Source organism: Nerophis ophidion, linkage group LG08, assembly GCF_033978795.1.
Source record: "Nerophis ophidion isolate RoL-2023_Sa linkage group LG08, RoL_Noph_v1.0, whole genome shotgun sequence".
In the NCBI taxonomy this organism is placed as follows: Eukaryota; Metazoa; Chordata; class Actinopteri; order Syngnathiformes; family Syngnathidae; genus Nerophis; species Nerophis ophidion.
The window spans coordinates 34,065,602-34,074,790 of NC_084618.1; the positions used below are offsets into that span (position 1 = coordinate 34,065,602).

Sequence of the window (9,189 nt, forward strand, 5' to 3'; positions counted from 1 at the left end):
AATTGTTGTACATTAACGAACACCCGTTCATTTTCTAGTCAAACTATGTAGTTTATTATGTAAAAAATATTGTATTTTGTCCTCCCTGGGATAATCCAATATATGTTAAAACACGATGTAGGATTAAAAAAATATTTTTGAATGATTAATATTTTCATCTTTTATTAATACGATGTTTTATAATAATTACAATACAACATGTCATACATTACCAAAACATGTTTTTACTTTCATTTTGAGGTTAATCTGAGTTTAACCATTACAACTTGACACAAAGAGGGCGCGGCACCCGGTCTGCTGATTAGCAAAATGTCCTGTTATTTCCTTCCTCGGGGGAACTAAACGTGTTTCCAAAAGTGTGGGTCAGTGCACATCGTTCCCGAGCGCAGTCCTTCTGACAGCAGTAAGTACTGTTCCAAATGTAGACAGTGAGGAAAATTATCCCCCGTTTTGACGTTTGTCTAGACTATCTGCTACAGGAAACCATTCCAATTGCATAGTTATTATACCATTCTCACCTTACCTTATAATGCACCTTTAAAGGCCTACTGAAACCCACTACTACCCACCACGCAGTCTGATAGTTTATATATCAATGATGAAATATTAACATTGCAACACATGCCAATACGGGCGGTTTAGTTTACTAAATTGCAATTTTAAATTTCCCGGGAGTTTCGTCTTGAAAACGTCGTGTAATGATGACGCTTACGCAAGACGTCACGGATTTTCAGGAAGTATGAGCGCTGCGCACACACACAGCTAAAAGTCGTCTGCTTTAACGGCATAATTACACAGTATTTTGGAGATCTGTGTTGCTGAATCTTTTGCAATTAGTATTGGGGAAAACACAGTAGAAAGATGGAGTTGGGAAGCTTTATCCTTTAGCCACACAAACACACGGTAATTCCTTGTTTAAAATTCCTGGAGGTGAAACTTTACGATGGATCAGAGCGCGGTAAAGCGAACATGGATCCCGACTACATGTCAACCAGCAGGTTTCGGTGAGAAAATTGTGGTTAAAAAGTCTCTTCTTACCGGAGAAAAGCTGAGCTTGTGCCGTCCATAGCTGCCGTCGACTCCCCTGAGACATTGGCGTCAAGACACCTGCGGACACACCCCTCCGACTATCAGGTAATGTTAAACTCACTAAAACACTAGCAACACAATAGAAAGATAAGGGATTTCCCAGCATTATCCTAGTAAATGTGCCTAAAAACATCGGAATCCGTCCCAATGCAATCGCATTTTTTTTTCCTTTTTTTTTTTTTTTTTCCTAGTCCGTCGCTATCAATATCCTCAAACACAAATCTTTCATCCCCGCTCAAATTAATGGGGAAATTGTCGTTTTCTCAGTCCGAATAGCACTTTTTGTTGGAGGCTCCCATTAAAATCAATGTGAATATGTGAGGATCCCCCACACTTGTGACGTCATCGTCTGCGACTTCTGGTAGAGGCAGGGCTTTTCTCTTAACCGAAAGTTGCGAACTTTATCGTGGATGTTCTCTACTAAATCCTTTCAGCAAAAATATGGCAATACCGCAAAATGATCAAGTAAGACACATAGAATGGACCTGCTTTCCCCGTTTAAATAAGAATATATCATTTCAGTAGGCCTTTAAACAAACTAGACACAGCTGCCTGTAAAGATGGACGATGGAGAATGCGGGCTGTGTCATGTTTGTGTTTGCTATTAACATCGAATAAATAAATACATCTTTAAATAGTTACTTAAATGTGTCAATGATTATATCCATCTATCCATTTTCCTACCGCGTGTCCCTTTTGGGGTCGCTGGCGCCTATCTCAGTTGCATATAATTTGGACTAAATACATACATGTGTTATAACGTGTCATTCTTTAAATCAATTATTTCATGATTTAGTTGTATTTTTACCATTAAAGGCCTACTGAAATGAGATTTTCTTATTTAAACGGGGATAGCAGGTCCATTTTTTGTGTCATACTTGATCATTTCATATATAAACTATCAGACTGCATGGTCGGTAGTAGTGGGTTATAGTAGGCCTTCAAAATCAATTGTTGTCTTAACTATTTCATGATTTAAAGATTAATTTAATTGTTTAATAACACGTTTAATTAATTATTGAACTTTTTTTCAATTTAATTTTATCCCAATTGGCCCTCCATATATGTCAATGTGTGCTGTTATCAAACACATATAACTTTAGAGGAAAATCTAATTTATAGCATGTACAACACTTAAAACCTTTAGCATATACATCCATCCATCCATTTTTCTACCGCTTGTCCCTTTAGCGTATCACTATGTGCAATTCAATTATGGAATGGATTAACCAAGGAAATCAAACAAACTACCAATATGATTCAGTTTAAGAGACTGTTCAAACTACAAGTGTTCTAAAAGTACACTGAACCAGAATTATGATGAACATCTTGAACCCTTTCTTTCCTTTTTTTTAATAGTAACAAATTTTATTTATGTATTTGTTTACTTACTATGGTATATTTATTACTTATGTGTTTACTGTTCTGTTACAGGAGACAAGGAAATTGGATAAAATTGCTAAGGTATGAAAAGGGGTAGGATTAAATAAGCTCTGCTTCTTCCTACTCCTTTTCGGACATGCTGAAATAAAGCAACTGGAATTGTGTGATGCATTACATTGTATCGTATGCATGTGCAAAATAAACTTAAACTGAACTGAACTGAACTGAACAATCGTGCATCTTCAGAGCCAGCTGTTTCAATAGTTTAAAGGTGCATTATGTCATGTAATGGTAATATAAATGTAATGTTTACTGGAGTAGTGTTATGTACGTGAGGGGTTGGAAGGAGACGACAGTACGTAGGACTTAAGGTTATTGTAACCTTTGAGGATTGTGTGGGATTTGTATGCTACTCTAAGTGTTGGTTGCAGGATTAAGTGTAGAATTAACCATGTAAATAATTCAAGAGGATGTTGTACATGCGTGATGGATGAAATCTTCGTCAGACCAAGTGGGTAGGCACAAGGGAGATCCGGGGACAGGCAGGCGGCAAGCATCAATGTCCGAGTCCAGGCGAGTGATCGAGGATCGAGGGAGGCAACAAGGCGGGTACTGCAAGGAGGACAAGGGACAAGTCAACAAGACAAAATGGGGCAAAAGACGAAAAGAGGCGAGGACAACGAGAGGGAAGCCAAAGATGTGAATGCTTACTACAGGAGTTAACGACGTTCCGGCGCGGATTCCAAGGAGTGACTAGTTCTTAAGCTGTCTTCCTGATTGCTGCCAGTTGCGATGATTGCTGACGGCGAAGCGTAGACATGAGGTGTGAGGCACTTGCGGGCGCGTGTCCTGGCATGCTGCCAGACAGAGTGTTGGATTTTGCTGTGGGAAATCTTGAGTTCGAATCCGCGTCGTGACAAGTAGATAATTAAATGTGTCATTAATTGTAATTTTAACTAAATACATGTTAAATGTTATTAAAAGTATCATTAATTTGTTTAATTTAAATTTACATTAAATTATTTCATTCATCAATTATTTCATGATTTAATCATTTATTTTGCGATTTATTCAATTATTAATTGAATAAATCAATTATTGATTTCATGATTTAAAGATGCATTAAATCAGGGGTTCTTAAACTTTTTGACCACTGGCCCCAACTTTTCCACTACAGAAAGACCCAAGGCCCACTCAAATATTGACACCGAATTAGTCATCTTACTAGGGCTGCGAATCTTTGGGTGTCCCACGATTCGATTCAATATCGATTCTTGGGGTCGCGATTCGAAAATATATCGATTTTTTTGATTCGACGCGATTTTCGATTCAAAAACGATATTTTTCCGATTCAAAACGATTCTGTATTCATTCACTACATAGAATTTCAGCAGGATCTACCCCAGTCTACTGACATGCTAGCAGAGTAGATTTTTCAAAAAAATATTTTATAATTATAAAGGACAATGTTTTATCAACTGATTGCAAAAATGTAAATTTGTTTTAACTATTAAACGAACCAAAAATATGACTTATTTTATCTTTGTGAAAACATTGAACACAGTGTGTTGTTAAGCTTATGAGATGCGATGCAAGTGTAAGCCACTGTGACACTATTGTTCTTTTTTTAATTTTCTATAAATGTCTAATGATAATGTCAATGAGGGACTTTTAATCACTGCTATGCTGAAATTATAACTAATATTGATACTGTTGTTGATAATATTCATTTTTGTTTCACTACTTTTGGTTTGTTCTGTGTCGTGTGTGTGTCTCCTCTCAATTGCTCTGTTTATTGCTTTTCCGAGTGTTCCTGGGTCAGGTTTGGTTTTGGAATCGGATTGCATTGTTATGGTATTGCTGTGTAGTGGTTTGTTGGATAGATAAAAAAAAAAAAAAAATCGATTAAAAAAAAAAAAGAGAATCGATTCTGAATCGCACAACGTATTCGATTCGATTCATATTCGAATTGATTTTTTCCCACACCCCTACATCTTACTCTTGATTTTTTTTGTATTTAATATCTATATCCAACCAACTTAGTGTTAAACAAGGAAAACCTAAAAAATAAAATCCTTAAACCTGAAAATAAATGCTCATCAAATTTACAGCAAAGAAAAGGGACTCATTAAAACTGATGAAATGTCCGGATACCAATATTTTTGTACCGGCACCAAAATGTATTTCTTTACTTTTCGGTGCTTTTCTAAATAAGGGTGCCCACAAAAGAAAGGCATTATTGGCTTTATTTGAACAAAAAAATGATAGGGTACATCAACCATACATTTCTTACTGCAATCGAAGAACAATTTTGTCTTTAAATTAAAATAGTGAACACAATTTGTCGTTCAGTAGTAAGTAAGCAAACAAAATCCTAATTTGTCTGCTCATGTATGCAGTAACATTTTTGTCAAATGTCATTCTATTTAGTCAAATGTATGAGGGACACACTGTAAAAATGGATTATTAATCCACTTGTTAATTTACTGTTAATATATGCTTACTTTTTCTTTTAACATGTTCTATCTACACTTATGTTAAAATGTAATAATTGCTTATTCTTCTGTTGTTTGGATACTTTACATTAGTTTTGGATGATACCACAAATTTAGATATCAATCCGATACCAAGTAGTTACGGGATCATACATTGGTCATATTCAAAGTTGTCATGTGTCCAGGGACATATTTTCTGAGTTCATACACATAATATGAATTTAAAAATAGGGAAAAAAAAGATTTTCTGCCAATAAAAAATATTGTTGTAGTCATAGTAGTATCGACTAGATACACTATTGTACTTGGTATCATTACAGTGGATGTCAGGTGTAGATCCACCCATGGCATTTGTTTACATTCAGGGTGCAAGGTTGCTGTTAGCGGTTAGCTATCGTATCCTCCTACGGTGTGTAGTGAAGCATGTTTAGCTTTTCCTCGTCCTGCAGGGATGATATTTGTAATAAAGTTACTTTTTTCGTCGCCATGGAGTGATTTAGAAGTAGCTAAAACACTGCCGACTGCGAATGGACGTTCGCCGCTAGCTAGCTAGCCATGACTTAAAGCACCTCTTCCTGAGCGCGTTTTAGTGTTATAGCTTCACCTTTATCTTTAGTTTTTAGACCAAAATGCGTCCATTCTCCCTTTTCTGTCTACACACACATTGTCTGTTTGTAAGTACTCCATGAATGTGCGCTGTCGAACATGCTCCTCTGCTCGCAAAACAAACAATGTCGTGAACGTGATGACGCGCCGTCACAGCCGGGAACCAGTATTTTTCAAACAGATTATAGTACCGTTTTTGATTCATTAGTACCGCGATACTATACCCTAATGCAGTGGTTCTCAAAAGGGGGTACGTGTACCCCTGGGGGGTACTTGAAGGTATGCCAAGGGGTATGTGAGATTTTTTAAAAATATTCTAAAAATAAAAACAATTTAAAAATCCTTTATAAATATGTGTATTGAATAATACTTTAACAAAATATGAATGTATGTTCATAAACTATGAAAAAAAATACAACTATGCAATATTCATGAATCCAGATGGATCTCTATTACAATCCCCAACAAGGGCAATTTAAGTTGATGATTACTTCTATGTGTAGAAATCTTTATTTATAATTAAATCACTTGTTTATTTTTCAACAAGTTTTTAGTTATTTTTATGTCTTTTTTTCCAAATAGTTCAAGAAAGACCACTACAAATGAGCAATATTTTGCACTGTTATAAAATTTAATGAATCAGAAACTGATGATATAGTGCTGTATTTTACTTCTTTATCTCTTTTTTTCAACCAAAAATGCTTTGCTCTGATCAGGGGGTACTTGAATTAAAAACATTTTTACAGGCGGCTGCGGTACATCCCTGAAAAAAGGTTGAGAACCACTGCTATACCTTAATGCACATACAATTAAACAGTGCTAAAGTGAATACATTGTAACTAAATTAATAATAATAAATATGTTATTTAAATAAAATGTCAAAGGGTGAAAATGAAAATACCTCTTCTCCGCGTTAGTCATAATTTTTGCTCGTAAAAAACCTCTCTGACTTCTGCTGTTTGTTTTATATCAGGGGTAGGGAACCTATGGCTCTAGAGCCAGATGTGGCTCTTTTGATGACTGCATCTGGCTCTTGGATAAATCTGAGCTGACATTGCTTAACAGGATAAGTAATGAATAATTCCACTTGTAATCACAGTGTTAAAAACAACGTTCAAAATATAAAACATTCTCATGCATTTTTATGTTCAAGAAGTTGCGTTAATGGTAAGAATTAATTAATTTATTATTGGTTAGTGTGGGGCTTGCCCTCCTGGGGGGGTTCTTCGAACCACCAAGAGCCTGTTTTAGGGTTCCAATGTTGTTTTATTTTATTTTTCTCTCAGTTGCTTTACAGCAATTGTCTTTTTCTCTTTCGTCCTCACTCGCGCTCTGGCTCCAGCCCCAACCCTGTCTTACCTCCTGGCTGCTGCTTATAACAGAGCGACAGGTGATTAAATAAAAAGGCCCAGGTGGGTTGTCTACGCACCTGTTGTTGATTTCGAGGCCGGTCCTGGCAACATCCCGCTTTGCTGCACACCTGCAGGCCACACTCCCTCCACAGTTAGCTTCAGAATAACAATGTTATTACAAAGAATAAGAGACTTATTATACTCTGGAAATGTTGGTCTTACTTAGTTGTGTTCAGTGTTAAAAAAATATATTATATGGTTCTTAGAGGAATACATTTTTAAATATTTGGCTTGGCTCTCTCAGCCAAAAAGGTTCCCGACCCCTGTTTTATATTGTCATTACTGCCACAAGTGGTGGAAAAGTGTGTGACAACTGAGTACTGCTGGGGCCCTTGTGGACCACAGCTAAGAAACAGATATTTTTTGCGGCCCTCAAGGGGGCACCCATGGTTAAGAAACACTTTATTAAATGATTTAATTATTAATGACACATTGAAATAATTATTTGAATATTTTGTATTAATTTAATTTTGTCCCATTTTGCTCTCCATATTGAGGGCCCACACTGTCCTACATTATTGGGTTTTTGGAATATTTTTCATTATACATAGTATCCTACAGAGGGTGAAATCTTTTTATAAATACGATAATCATTGTTTATCTGGCAATGCTGAACAACCACAGGGGTTGCGTGAATGCATCCAAAATCGGTATCGTTTCTAAGACTACTATCAGTATCAGATTGATACTAGCGGCGCCACATTGTTTCTATTTTTTTCTTTAAATATTGTTTTGTTTGTTTGTTTTATAGTTCATATTTTTACATTGTTGATACGGTAACACCCATGGATTATATTGTTGATATTGCATATATTCATACATTGTTCTACTGCTTAGAAAGCCAGTAGTAGTTTTTGCTTTTCTTAACCTTTTGATTTGTTCAAGCCATTGTACGTAAAAAAAAAAAATTATAATAATAATGATAATAAGAAAAAAAACATTTATGAATTGTATTGTTTGGATTGATATACTGTAGTTACATTACAATGACGTGCAATGACCTTCACACCAAACAGGTCAGGAATTGATGCCTTTGGATTTAAAAATTTTGTGTTACTTAATGTCATATGCTCTAATCACTGCTAAGACAGGTTGCACATTGAGATGATAACAAGAAAATAAGGGATTAATACACTTTTAATAAAAAGGTTTATGATTTATTATCATTTGTTTGCTGTGATAATAACTAAAACATATGGAGTCTTTCTTACCTTCTACTCAATTTTTACGCAAATGACATGAAATTCTAATGATTGTCTTTGTTTTGTCTGAAAGTCCAATTTACGTAGAGAAGTGTTTGATCTTGAATACTGCGATGAGTTGGCGACTTGTCCAGGGTGTACACCAACTTCCGCCCTAATGCAGCTGAGATAAGCTCCAGCACCCTCAATGATCCCGAAAGTGACAAGCGGTAGAAAATGGATGGATGGATGATCTTGAATATATAATTCATTAACTATTAGCACCCTTATTCATTCATTCATCATTTATTTATTTCTTTTTTTTTCATTAATTCATTCATTCATTCATTTAGCAAATGATACAAACAGCAGTTTTGCATCTGACAAACAAAAAAACACAAATCCTGGCTTCCTTGCTGATAAAACATTGTAGTGTCTAGCAAGTCTTACATACAATATTAGCAAGAATCACATTGTAACTTTAAAAACATGAAACAGGCGGTAGATCCTACAGCACAGGTGTCAAACTTAAGGCCCGGGGGCCAGATCTGACCCATAACATCATTTAATCTGGCCCGCAAACACCTGGAAATGATATGTCAATAAAGTACTTAATATTTTCTCACTAAATGTAATGGATTTTTTTTTATTTTGACTGAAGAAATATATGTACTGCTTGAAATTGCATGCCTTTTAAACTTTAATAGTATCCAATATTGCAACAAAGATTAAAGTATATTATCATACTTTCCAAACATTTTTGTGTAAGTAAAAATAAATACTGAAACATATGCTTTAATTATGATTTTACAGCAAGCTACCCTCCAAATTAATAAAAAATACAATAAATTTGCCGATGTTCTTTACAGCATATTAATGTAAATTTTAAAAAATTCTGTTGATTGAACTGCCAGTTTTTGACTGTAAAATATACGGTTGTTGTTTTTAACGGTGAATTACTGTAAATGGAAAGACAGTACATTTGTTTTTACTGTAGAAAAACTGGCAGCTAAGTTGCCAGAT

At 35.3% G+C, this 9,189-nt stretch overlaps 1 protein-coding gene across 2 annotated transcripts in view; it reads left to right on the forward strand.

Annotated features, from left to right (window-relative positions):
* Positions 1-286: 286 nt before the first annotated feature.
* Positions 287-9,189, forward strand: part of LOC133557670 (ankyrin repeat and MYND domain-containing protein 2-like) — a 52,957-nt gene continuing 44,054 nt past the window's right edge. For both annotated transcript variants that reach the window (XM_061908352.1, XM_061908353.1), the window contains exon 1: positions 287-403. The gene's annotated coding sequence lies outside the window, so the exon portion shown is untranslated. The remainder of the gene's footprint in view (positions 404-9,189) is intronic.